This window comes from Lytechinus variegatus, chromosome 9 (genome assembly GCF_018143015.1).
Source record: "Lytechinus variegatus isolate NC3 chromosome 9, Lvar_3.0, whole genome shotgun sequence".
Lineage (NCBI taxonomy): Eukaryota > Metazoa > Echinodermata > Echinoidea > Temnopleuroida > Toxopneustidae > Lytechinus > Lytechinus variegatus.
Genome location: NC_054748.1, coordinates 19,124,571 through 19,137,880, shown reverse-complemented (window position 1 = coordinate 19,137,880; position 13,310 = coordinate 19,124,571).

Genomic DNA, 13,310 nt, shown 5'->3' with positions numbered 1-13,310 from the left:
TTGCGAGAATGCCCTAATCAGGTGCGTTTATAGGGAGAAGGAGGAACATATTATTTGCTATCTCGTCTTTATAAGGCTAAATTAATGTTAGAGTATCTATTTGCACGATCTATTTCTTATCTTTTGCTGGGGTGGCGAAATGATTTCAAAGCCCGTAGGCTTATTGAGATGGATATACAACTTGTTAATCAAAGTTACAATCAATTGGTAAAACATATTGAAGACTTTGTCAAGTTCAATTAAGCGCACGTGGATTCGATTTCAAATTTCAAGACAAAAATCTGTCTGTAGCATCCAGCCGCATACATTCGTAATTCCGAAGCTTCGTAATTCCGAAGGTTCGGTTATTCCGAAGGTTCGTATTTCCGAAGGTTCGTAATTCCGAAGGTTCGTCAATCCGAAAACGAAATAAGGTTCGTAATTCCGAAGGTTCGTTAATCCGAAAACGAAATAAGGTTCGTAATTCCGAAGGTTCGTTAATCCGAAAACAAAATAAGGTTCGTAATTCCGAAGGTTCGTTAATCCGAAAACGAAATAAGGTTCGTAATTCCGAAGGTTCGTTAATCCGAAAACGAAATAAGGTTCGTTAATCCGAAAACGAAATAAGGTTCGTTAATCCGAAAATTAAATAAGGTTCGTATTTCCGAAAATGAAAATAATTCATTTTGGTAACAAAACACGATGTTGTCATTACAAGATTACACGATATTATGCAATAGTAATAACGATCGATGATACATGCGTGTGTTGGGGCCAAAGCATGTATTTCATTAAGAATATAGGCGCCCTGATCAAGCATAGGCTAATTTCGATTTTATCTGAGCAATTGCTGCCTATAAGCAAATGGTTTAATTAAAGATGCAGGGGATCAAGTGTGTTGGAAGCGTGCGAGCAACCTCTAGATAATAGGATTTGTATTGGAGGGGATGTCATTTTTAATAACAGCTTCTGCTGGTAATAAAAATAAAAATAATACTAATAATGATCGTTGTGAGATGTTGAAAGCGCGAATCGCAAGCTCAAACTAGTAGACATTTCATGTAACAAGACGTAAAGTGAGCATTCGGAGCATTTTTTGTAATCGTGAGAAAGATGTGTATCTTTCTAAAGAATTAATGCGAGGGCGAGCTGTAATTTGTTTATATACTGACCTGGGGCCCGTTGCATAAAACTTTTTACCTGAGAAAACTCAGGTTGTTTTTACAAGAGTTTTGCCCTGTGCTAAAGTCAATGGCGGAAATCAGACTAACCTTAGTTTTCAGTTTTTACCAGAGTTTTCTCAGGTAAAAAAGTTTTATGCAACAGGCTTCAGAAAGTAATCTTTTAAGGACTGCATTTAGTGACTCATGAATAGAATATATATCTCACGAACTGAATAATGAGAGCGCGAACCGCAAGCTTAAAATTTGTGATATTCCAACCTGAAAACTGGACATTTCATACTTCTTTTTTGTAACCAGGAATAGAATGAGTCCCTCAATAAACAATACTTGATGCGAGCGAGAAACGTGAGCCAAATTTTTCCGATTTTCCAACATGAAAACTGGACATTCTAAGCATTCTTGTTAAAAAAAAATAATAGCTGGGAGAATAGTTTTCAGAACTGAAGTGGCTTCCCTGGGTAAATAATATCTATATCAATATTATCATTCTAGGCCCACATGAAATTTCCAAAAGTTTGAGCACGTGATTCACTCGCAACATCTCACAAGGATGCCCTTTTAACAGTAATTGACCAAAAAGGTGAATTTTACATCTTCAGATTTGACTTTTTCCCCAAACCGCTTGCTCTCTACGCTCGCAGAAATGAAACGTTAATATATAACTTTAGTGATCACTTAAAAAATTGTGCTCAATTTAGTTACTACAAAACAATAATTACAAGATTAAGAAGCATAGGATACATTGGTGTAACCTCCAGCAGTACCGATCAGGAGAGATCGCTTTCTGCACTCGGGATAGACTCTATATTTTCCGCTTAAAATAATTGATGACATGATATCATAATTGTTATCGGTGAAGATGGGGGGGGGGGCTGATACCCACTGAGTTGCCATTTTCTGCTAAAGTAAGTTACTATAATGTAGAAACACATAAAACAATTGTTGGATCATTTCTTTCTCGTTTCTTACCCATAAAAACATTTCGCTGCTTACATCTTTTTTATTTCCAGCTTTGCATTTATCAATCATCATCTTTATCATGTTTATCCTCTGTCATGTCTGTGTGGGGGAAATTCTAGTACTTGCATATCAGATAAATTGTTATTAGATATTTTATGACAAACCATATGATTCTCTATTCATATTCATGACTGTATATAATATTTGACTAGTAATGCCAACATGGGTGGTGAGATCTTCATCATTGATATTAGTCTATGCGCGTATACTTGTATGTTTTCATAAATTGAGACATATCTATGCTGTGAATCAAGACATTATTATAACGTGTGAATATATAAATATTATCTTCATTGAGATGGTCTGATCATCACTCTTCGATATTTTTCGGAGCGTGAAACATTTAAAAACACTTATTTCATTTATGAAAAATGCACGAAAAATGCATAAAACAGCATATAGTCAATGAATCTCAATTTTTATTTTCAGCTTTCTACTTATCCAGCATCATTTTTATCATGTGTATCTTATGTGAGGGAATTTCTCGTGCCTAAATATAAGACATAATGTTAAATATACATATTGTAACAGTATCCTGTTTATGTGATTTGTTCAACTTTTGATAACCTATAATGTTTATTCACTTAGAGGGCGCACTCTTGCTAAGTACTAAAGTACCCCTTTCTACCTGTAAGAAATCTCTAACTACTCTTTGATGTTCGAGTTAAGTAAAACCATTTAACAACCCAACTACAACTTGAAACACGTATTTTATGGGAAACCAAATGTTTCTCTCTTCATACATGTCATATGCATGTATATAATATTTGTCTAGCAATGACTATCGTGGCAATGTGATATTTACCATTGATATTAATAGTGTATGCTATACTGTTTATGATTTTATGCATAAATTTGAATATGTCGTTATTCTATGCTATTATTCCATCTAGACATGATTACAGTGTGTAGATAAATAAATATCTTCATGGAAATGGTCTGATGTACGCTTTTTGATATTTTCCGAAGTATTTCGATTTCAAAATGCGATTGTATATGATTACTTGAATGTGAACAAAACAAACAATTATTGCCGGCATTTAAGAAAATAGCACGAAAATGCATAAAAAGCAACGTCAATGGATTTCAATTTTCATTTTGAACTTTGCTATCATCGAGCATCATCTTCATTATGTTTATCCTGTGTGGGGAAATTTCTAGTTCTTGTTTCTTTAGACTTAATGTTATTAAATATATCATGAGAAATTAAATAATTCTCTTTTCATAAACATATACTTCATATTTAACTAGTAATGACCATGGTGGAAGTGTAATATTTACCATTCATTTTAAAGATGGTATGCTATACTATTTATGTATTTACTTGTAAAGTATATTTTATGTATTGATCATGCAGATATGAAGCGAAGTCATGATCCTTTTGGTAAAAACAACGTTCTCCGTTATAGAACATGCTTATACTGTGTATTTTTTAACCTGTATTTGATATAGAACCGATGTGAAGTACACTACTTCGATATATTCGAAGAAAGTTAACTTGAAAATGAAATTATATGGAATAACTCGAACGTGAAATAGAATAGCTTTACAGAGAAAAGCTTATTGTATTTCAGGCAATGGCACGAAATGTACAGTAAAAGCACAGTTGTAATGAGTCAATGGATGTGGATATTTGCTATCCATAGAGGTCTGAAGAACTTTTCATTGGTCCATAACTATATTAAATCTATATTTATATATTGTTTTGCATATGTTATAACTGTGTAAAAAATAAAAGAATTCAAATGGAGCGAAATGAAAATTTTTGAGGGGGCAAAATTCTTAAAAAGCCGGGAGTTAGCAAAATAGTGCAAACATCTAATTTTGTGATAGATTTCGACATAATATTCAGACCATGATATGTTCAGCATTTTAGTTTCATTTACTTTTCTTCTTTTCCCCTTGGTCGTGAAAATCTTGAAGAAAGAACAATACGTGTATAACTCAATCAAATTGTTACATTCTATCTAAGTTTGGATAATTATTCAATAATATAATTTGAAATTTCTGCATCGGATTTTGTCTTTTAAAAAGATTCAATTCGATAGAAGATCACGTCAGATATGATTTGCTATTACCGTGGGGAAAAAATGAAACTGTAATATCATAATTAATTGTATTGTCTATATACAGGTATACTTATTTTAGCATAAATTCTCTTTCATTAAGAATCATGCACTATATTCAAAATGAAGAGAAAACGTCATTAATTAATTATACAATTGAGAAGGATAGTATGATCACTATGAATGCAACTGTTTATATTTGCACAAATATGATCGAGAACAATGATGTGCAAATGTATAAATATAATAACATGTAAGTATTTAAGAACCAAGTTCACACTATACAGCTCTACAATACGATATGTCGAGTTTACAAGTAGAATGAGTTTATTAAAAGGTAAAATCAATTATGCTCTTCATTTTCAGGAACGATAAAAGATTTGATCATCACTTTGATCATAATATACATAATAACTTTTAGAAATTTTCTTAAAATGTACAAAACCAAACATTATAATGTAAACGTTGGAAAGTGAATAAAGGAATTGCAATTTCAAAATCTGTAAAAGAGTAGTAATATAATAATAACAGAATATCATAATTCATATTTGCTGTAATTAGGCTGATATTATTACTGTTATTGTTTTTTTTTCTTTGAGCGATTTATTGAAACAAAATACTTTGATGACGAGAAGACAAATCCTCCGTATATAGTTGATTAATCAATAAAAGTTAAAAAAAATAGTAATCTGTATGTCACTGGTATAGTATTGACTTGTTCAGAAAAAAGAATAGAACAAAAAAGGGAGAAAATTTGACCTTGATCATATGACCTAAAACTTGTCAGTGATACTTGATTACCCCTATATCAACATTTAATACACCATATCTATAAACTTTGAAAGGTCATGTGACCTGAAACTCGCACAAGATGTTCAGTGATAATCTTTCAAAGTTGTGTTGATAATTCATCAAATACCCCCCAACTTGGCCAAAGTTCATTGACCGTTAGTTACATGACATTTGACCTTAATCATGTGACCTGAAACTCGCACAAGATGTTTAGTGATACTTGATTACTCTTTTGTCCAAGTTTTTGAACTACACCAATAAACATTCAAAGTTATGATGGTAATTAAAGAAATACCCCCAATTCGGCCAAAGTTGACCTTTGACTTTGATCATGTGACTTGAAATTCGCACAGGATGTGAAGTGGTACTTGATTACTCTTAGGTCAAAATTCCATGAATCAGATCCATAAACTTTTAAAGTTATGATGGTAATGCAACAAATACCCCCAATTCGGCCAAAGTTCATTGACCCTAAATGGCCTTGGTCATGTTACTCAAAACTCAGGCAGGATGTTCAGCAATACTTGATTAACCTTTTTAAGTTTCATAAACTAGGTCCATATATTTTCTAAGTTATGATGACATTTCAAAAACATAACCTCAGGTTAAGATTTTGATGTTGATTCTCCCAACATGGTCGAAGTTGATTGACCCTAAATGACCTTTGTCATGTGACACAAAACTCCGGCAGGATGACCGGTAACACTTGATTAACCTTATGGCCAAGTTTCATGAACTAGGTCCATATACTTCCTAAGTTATGCTGTCATTTCCAAAAAACTTAAACCCGTTAGGTTAAGATTTGGTGTTGACGCCGCCGCCTTCGCCGTCGGAAAAGCGGCGCCTATAGTCTCACTCTGCTTCGCAGGTGAGGCCAAAACAATCGATCTACGATTATTTCTGGAGGTGCCGTGGCCGAGTGGTCTAAGGCCAGGCACTTGAATGGAGATCAGAGGATCGGAGGTTCGATTCCCGTCAAGGCACTTATGTCCTTGAGCAAGGTATTTTTAAAATTCTTCTATCGTGAATCAAATTAATTAATACGATAAAAAATGTATGATATAGACCAATGTGTGGACTGGTTAAATAAATAATAAAAAAAACTTATATACGAATCTGCGTAAGAGATACCACCTGTTATCTTTGTTTTTCTCTGTTATCTTTTCAGATTCTGATAAATTCCAATTTGTATTAGAGAAAGTTACATTTTTTCCATTAGTTATTGACACTTTGACACTCATCCAAACTCTCTCATTTTTCTTTTTCTTGTACGCCTAGGAATGAAATATTTTAAGATAGATGGCGTTATCACTAATATCATTTTATATTTTTCATTCTCAATGATTTTTGTACAATTATGTGATAATACTTGTTTCAAATGATGAAGAAATTACTTTATGAGACAAACTTGATCAAAGACGAGGCAGTAAAAAAACATGTTATAAAACAAACAAGCAAAAATAAAATATGTAATCACAACCCCTTGAATAAGAAAGTCGTCACGTTATTCAAGCCGTTTAAAGAACAGCATTATAGATCATATTAACCAGTAGATTTGTGAATATCACTTTTAGCTCCGTTTTAGGACCGTCATAGCAGAAATATACCTTTAAAAAAGCAGATTAAATATAATCGATTCTAATTTTAGGAAAATATTCAGTTTCTTTAATTTCTCAAACGCATGTATTAACTAGTCGTTCACAAAATGTAAAACAGACTTTTAAACATCTTTTAAATAAACATTGTTTTCGTTGTTAATGTTAGTGTGACATTTGCCGTTAACTATTTCTATCAGATGTACTGGAAATCCACTGATTCAAAAAATATTGTATTACTAAATATATAATCTGACAATCGTCGTGCACGCATTCACAATATATCTTCTTAAAGTACATGAAACTCTTTTTGCACGATCTCATCTTATCTTTTGCTGGGGTGGCGAAATAATTTCAAAGCCCAAAGGCAATAGATATGGAAATAGATCTACAATTCAATAAAGGAAAGTCCCAATTATTCTACAATCAATTATCAGAATAATACCGTGAGATATAGTTAAGTCTCAAAATAGCCAATTTTACTTCCGATTTTAATAATATGAAACAAGTTTTACCACAGAATTATACCACAATTATTGTGAAACTGTCGTTGAGAATGAAAAACAAAATGATAAAGAAATCGTAAGGTCATTCATTCTAAATAGAGATTGAAATCTAGAAAAATAATCGATCTACGTTTATTTCTGGCCGAGTGATCTAATGCTAGGCACTGCACTTATGTCCTTGAGCAAGGTATTTTATCTACATTGCTCTTTTATCGTGAATCAAATAAATTAATATGAAAAATGTATGATAAACACCAATGTGTGGACTGGTTAAATAAACAATAAAAACTTATTTACGAATCTGCGTACGAGATACCACCTGTTATTTTTGTTTTTCTCTGTTATCATCTCAGATTCTGACGAATTCCAATCTGTATTAGAGAAAAGTTACATTTTCTTCATTAGTTATTGACACTTTGACACTCATCCAAACTCTCTCATTTTTTCTTTTCCTTGTGCGCCTGGAAATAAAATGTCAAGATAGATGGCGTTATATCAATGCCTATTATTATCACTATTATCATTTTATATTTTTCATTCTCAATGATCGATGTACAATTATGTGATAATACTTTTTTCAAATGATGAAGAATTTGCTTTCTGAGACATTCTTGCTTAGAGAGAAGACTGTAAAAAATCATGGAAAACAAACAAGCAAAAAATACGTAATCACAACCATTTTGAAACAGTAAGTCGTCATGTTTGAGCCGTTTAAAGAAGCACATTAAAGATCATATTAACCACTAGCCTTAATAGCCCCATTTCAAGTCCTCAACTACTCATATCTGGCCAGGTTTACTACCCATAATTCATCATTCTGAGAAGTGGTAGTCTTAAAATTTAGGCACTCTTGAATTCTTATCTCAATGATTTTATCACCAATTAGGAAAACTGGCTCCTTTCCTTTCAAAATAATTGATTTCTGAACAAAAATAAAATTCTAATGCACTGATTCATCCTTTTTATTCCCAAGAGTAAATGTCAAAATTTATGTTTCCACCACTGTTCATTAATAACACACAGTCAATGAGAGACAACACAATTAACGAGTTGGTCAGTTTACTTTCCTTTAAATCCTATTTCTAAATTCGCTAATTCAATTAAGTTTTCTTATGCAAGTGGTTTATAAATAATGAATACATTTTTTTACTTTGCGCTCATGGTTTCGATTTGTGAAATTCACCGGGGGGGGGGGGGGGCACTTACGTTGAAGAGTGGATGCCTTTTGCGACCAAAAAACACGTAAAAAGGATGTCATTTTAAAGATAGGGCACGTTACGTACGTAACGTGATAAGGGTATCAAAAACACTAAAATAAGGAAAAAGGGTATCTATTTTCGCCAGGAAAGCTACGTGTTTAGGGTCAAATTTGCGAGGGTATAAAAATTAAGACTAAAATGTTTTATAAAGGATGTACTTTTTTGCCTGAAGAGTCAACATTACGTGTTTAGAGTACGATTTGCGCGAGGTGTGGGAGGTGGGGCTGTACTAAACCCAATAGGCAAAGGTAAAACCTACGACCGACATCTATGACATAACAATTGACATATCGCTGTACTTGATTAGGGGTTCAATTCAGGGAATACTTGCCAAGAGTATCGTTTTGTTTCCAATACGTGTTAAGGGTAGGGTTTCACAAGCCAATATTTGTTGAGGGGTATATTTTCAGTATATGGAAAATACTTGTATAGGATGCTTTTCGATACCCCATGGTCGCGCATGGTATCCACTCGTCAATGGAAGTGCCCCCCCCCCCCTCCGGAATATCACTTTTAGCTACGTTTTAGGTCTATAATGAATAACACGTTTTTAAAAAATTAAATATGATCGATTACAATCCCACAAAATTATCATTATTTTTTTTTAATTTTCGACCGCATGCCTAAGTTTGTTGTTTAAATAATCTAAAAAGATGTTTTAACAAATTATTAATAAGCAATTTTTTGTTTGTTAATGTTAAGCAAATGTAAATTTGTTTTTAGATTTTTATATTAGATAAATTAAAAATCCACTGATACAAAACATTTTTTTTTACATATTCATCAGTATTTGATCACTAGTAATCAGATATTCGAACTACAGCATACATTCTCTTTTTGCATGATCTAATCTCATCTTTTGCTGGGGTGGCGAAATTATTTCAAAACTCATGGGCAATAGATTTTGAGTTAGATCTTCAATTCAATAACCAAAGTTATGCTACAAATAAATGATAAATCTAATTCAATTCAAGACATTGTCAATTTCAATTAAGCGCACGTGATATGATTTCGAATTTCAGGACAAACATTTGTCTAGCGTACAGCAGTGTTCCACAGGGCCAAAACAAATTGGCCCAAACTGAATCTCAAATTGCCTGAAATAGTTTACCCTTTTTTGTTGAATGCACTTTTTAAAAATAGCACCAAGATTGCAAAATGCAACCCCGGAACTCAAGCAGAAAGTCTTGAGCTAAGTAAGAGGCGAATAATTCTTGAAATATAGGCCTCAACATAAATATTGAATGTTGCTACGTTTAATTATTGTAGTTTAACTTGGATTTTCTAAATTTTTTTCTCTCATTTCTTGAAAAATTCCTTAATATGATCCAGATTACCCAGAATTCCCTTCAAGGTAGAAACACTGGTATAGACGAACTGGTTAAAGACGAGCTAGGTTAGGAAAGAAGCTCAACGGGATACATAACAATTATAAACCTATTAGTGAGTAGACGAACTGGTTAAAGGCGAACTAGGTTAGGTACGAAGCTCAACGGGATACATAACAATTATAAACCTATTGGTGAGTAGACGAACTGGTTGAAGACGAACTAGGTTAGGATCGAAGCTCAACGGGATACATAACAATTATAAACCTATTAGTGAGTAGACGAACTGGTTGAAGACGAACTAGGTTAGGATCGAAGCTCAACGGGATACATAACAATTATAAACCTATTAGTGAGTAGACGAACTGATTAAAGGCGAACTAGGTTGGATCGAAGCTCAACGGGATACATAACAATTATAAACCTATTAGTGAGTAGACGAACTGGTTGAAGACGAACTAGGTTAGGATCGAAGCTCAACGGGATACATACAAATTATAAACCTATTAGTGAGTAGACGAACTGGTTAAAGGCGAACTAGGTTAGGTACGAAGCTCAACGGGATACATAACAATTATAAACCTATTGGTGAGTAGACGAACTGGTTAAAGACGAACTAGGTTAGGATCGAAGCTCAACGGGATACATAACAATTATAAACCTATTGGTGAGTAGACGAACTGGTTAAAGACGAACTAGGTTATACAAAGATCGCTCTGGGTGCGCCATAAAGCTGCGCTGCGGGTCTGTATTATGATGAAAATATGTATTCATAACTGTTTTATTAAAAACAAACACTTGAAAACGAACATATAGCTAGTCCTTGTAGAATTCTGGAATGATAGCAAAACATTTCGCCTTGGACCAATTTTAAGAAATTCCTTTTCCGAAGCGACAAGATGTATAAACATAATAATAATAACATAAACGTGTCACTTGTAGTAAATATAATAATTTCATGGTCAACATATACCAACTGGTAAATACGTCTGTAAAGATGATGACGTCATCCCAGATGTCAACTTACGTTGACCAACGAAAGGATCGAAGATGACTATGTTTTGATCATCACTAGAAAAAAATTGGCCGTAATTACTGTCTAAGGTACAATATTTCTGATTTTTTTTACATCTTTTCTCGCAAATTGGATGTAATTTTTTTATGTGAAATTTTATGTACAAGAAATAAACTTATCGAAAATCGGGTTTCCGCCGAATGTTAGATCTAACGTTTGTGCTAATACGTTGTCTTTACATACGGGCCAACAACTATTCAGTCTATGTATTGGTGAGTGAGGCAACGTAGTTCAGCGGAACAACCAAAATATAGACACTGTAGATTTTGGTCTAGACAGCATGATGACAACAGAGTTTTAATTTCATGTTTTTCCAATCAATGAATTTTCAAAACCTTTTTTCAATATATCAAAAATACCTCAATGTCAACTGAAACAAAAGTTAAAAACTAAAGCACTTTTGATCGTTCGGCCCACGGCCTAGATAGTTTTGAAAACCACTTTTGTGAATTCGGGCCCTATGCTGTGCTAGTCTCTACTTCAGACTCTTCATTACGCAGTATGCAAATTGTGTAAACTAAGGGTCTCTCGCTGCAAACTATTTAAAGGTCAAGTCCACCTCAGAAACATGTTGATTTGAATCAATAGAGAAAAATCAGACAAGCACAATGCTGAAAATTTCATCAAAATCGGATGTAAAATAAGAAAGTTATAAAATTTCAAACTTTCGCTTATTTTCAACAAAATAGTTATATGAACGAGCCAGTTACATCCAAATGAGAGAGTCGATGATGTCACTCACTATTTTTTTTTATTGTTTGAATTATACAATATTTCAATTTTTACGAATTTGACGATTAGGACCTCCTTGCCTGAAGCACAAAATGTTAAAATAATGGAATCCCACGTGTTCAGGGAGGAATGAAACTTCATTTCACATGACAATGACGAGAAAATAAAAATATTTCATATTTCATATAATAAAATACAAAAGAAATAGTGAGTTAGTGATGTCATCACTGATCTCTCCCCTAACTGGATATGCGGGGAGGGTCCTTTGTTTGAAGCCAGCGAGTTCTATTGTCCGCCATACCAGTTCCCCCAAAAAGAACGCGATCGCTCCATTAGCATATGCATTGTGAGCGATACGCTAGCTGTCTGCACACTGAAGCGCTTGCTTTTTAAACAAAACTTCATATATTTAAGGTGCCAGAATTCGCAATTTTCTTGAAACCATGGTACTTTCCCAGTACATTTTGGAAACATAATTTTGAAGGGATTGGTGTTTTTCTCACCTAAGGAAGAATGGATGAAATCTTTGCCTTTTCTAGGGGTATTTTGGAGGTTTGCCAATTTGAAATAACCTCTTAGGATCGATAGGGCGACGATTTTCTAGGTTATGCAGGCTTATAACACTGGGCTTGAAACCCCCTTTAATTTAGTCCACCCCAAAAAAAGTGTAACACCGAAAATCTCATCGCTTAAGTAAAACTTTAAAAATATAACTTTCATATTTTACTTCTGATTTTGATTAAATTTTGAGCATTATTGTGTGTTTTTTCTCTCTATTCAAATAATCGTTTCCGTGAGGTGGACTCGCCCTTTAAAGGACAAGTCCACCCCAACAAAAACTTGATTTGAATAAAAAGAGCAAAATTCAACAAGCATAACACTGAAAATTTCATCAAAATCGGATGTAATATGAAAGTTATGGCATTTTAAAGTTTCGCTTCATTTCACTTAACGGTTGGTATTCCATTATTCTAACATTTTGTGCTTCAGGCAAGGAGGTCCTATAATCGTCAAATTCGTAAAATTGAAAAATTGTATAGTTCAAACTATAAAAAAACAAAAGAAATAGGGTGAGTGAGTGATATCATCGACTCAATTTGAATGTAACTGGCTTGTTCATATCACAATTTTTTTTAAATAAGCGAAACTTTGAAATGTCATAACTTTCTTATTTTACATCCGATTTTAATGAAATTTTCAGCATTGTGCTTGTCTGATTTTTCTCTATTGATTCAAATCAATATTTTTCTGAGTTGGACTTGACCTTCTCTCTCTCTCTCCTATCACATCGATCGACCCTCTTCAATTATCCTCTACCCAGGGAGTTTGTTCATATAGGCAGCGGAAGCGGCGGGGGGGGTCCTGTCCCCTTGTCAATTTTTTTCCTGCATCCCCCCTAAATTCAGGTGGACCCCCCTAAAATCATTGTGGTCCGCCCTAAAATTCTGGTTGATATCCTTTTTTCGATGCTTGTCAGATTATTTCTTTTGTTTTGCATCCCCCTAAATTTTGGGTTGATAACCCTTTTTTTTTGCTTGTCAGGTTATTTTTCTTGCGTCACCCCATAAATTTCTGGTTGATAACCCCCCCCTTTTTTTTGCTCCACCGAGACATGTTTTTCTTTGAAGACATTCGGCATCTCAAAATAAGTTCTGTGAAATTTCTGAAGTCTGTAAATCCGTCTCTGTAGCTTAATGTCTTTTTTTACATACTTTTGTTTAAAAAATGAGTTCTTGGAAAAAATTATTCGATCTATTGTTGACAGAGAAATATC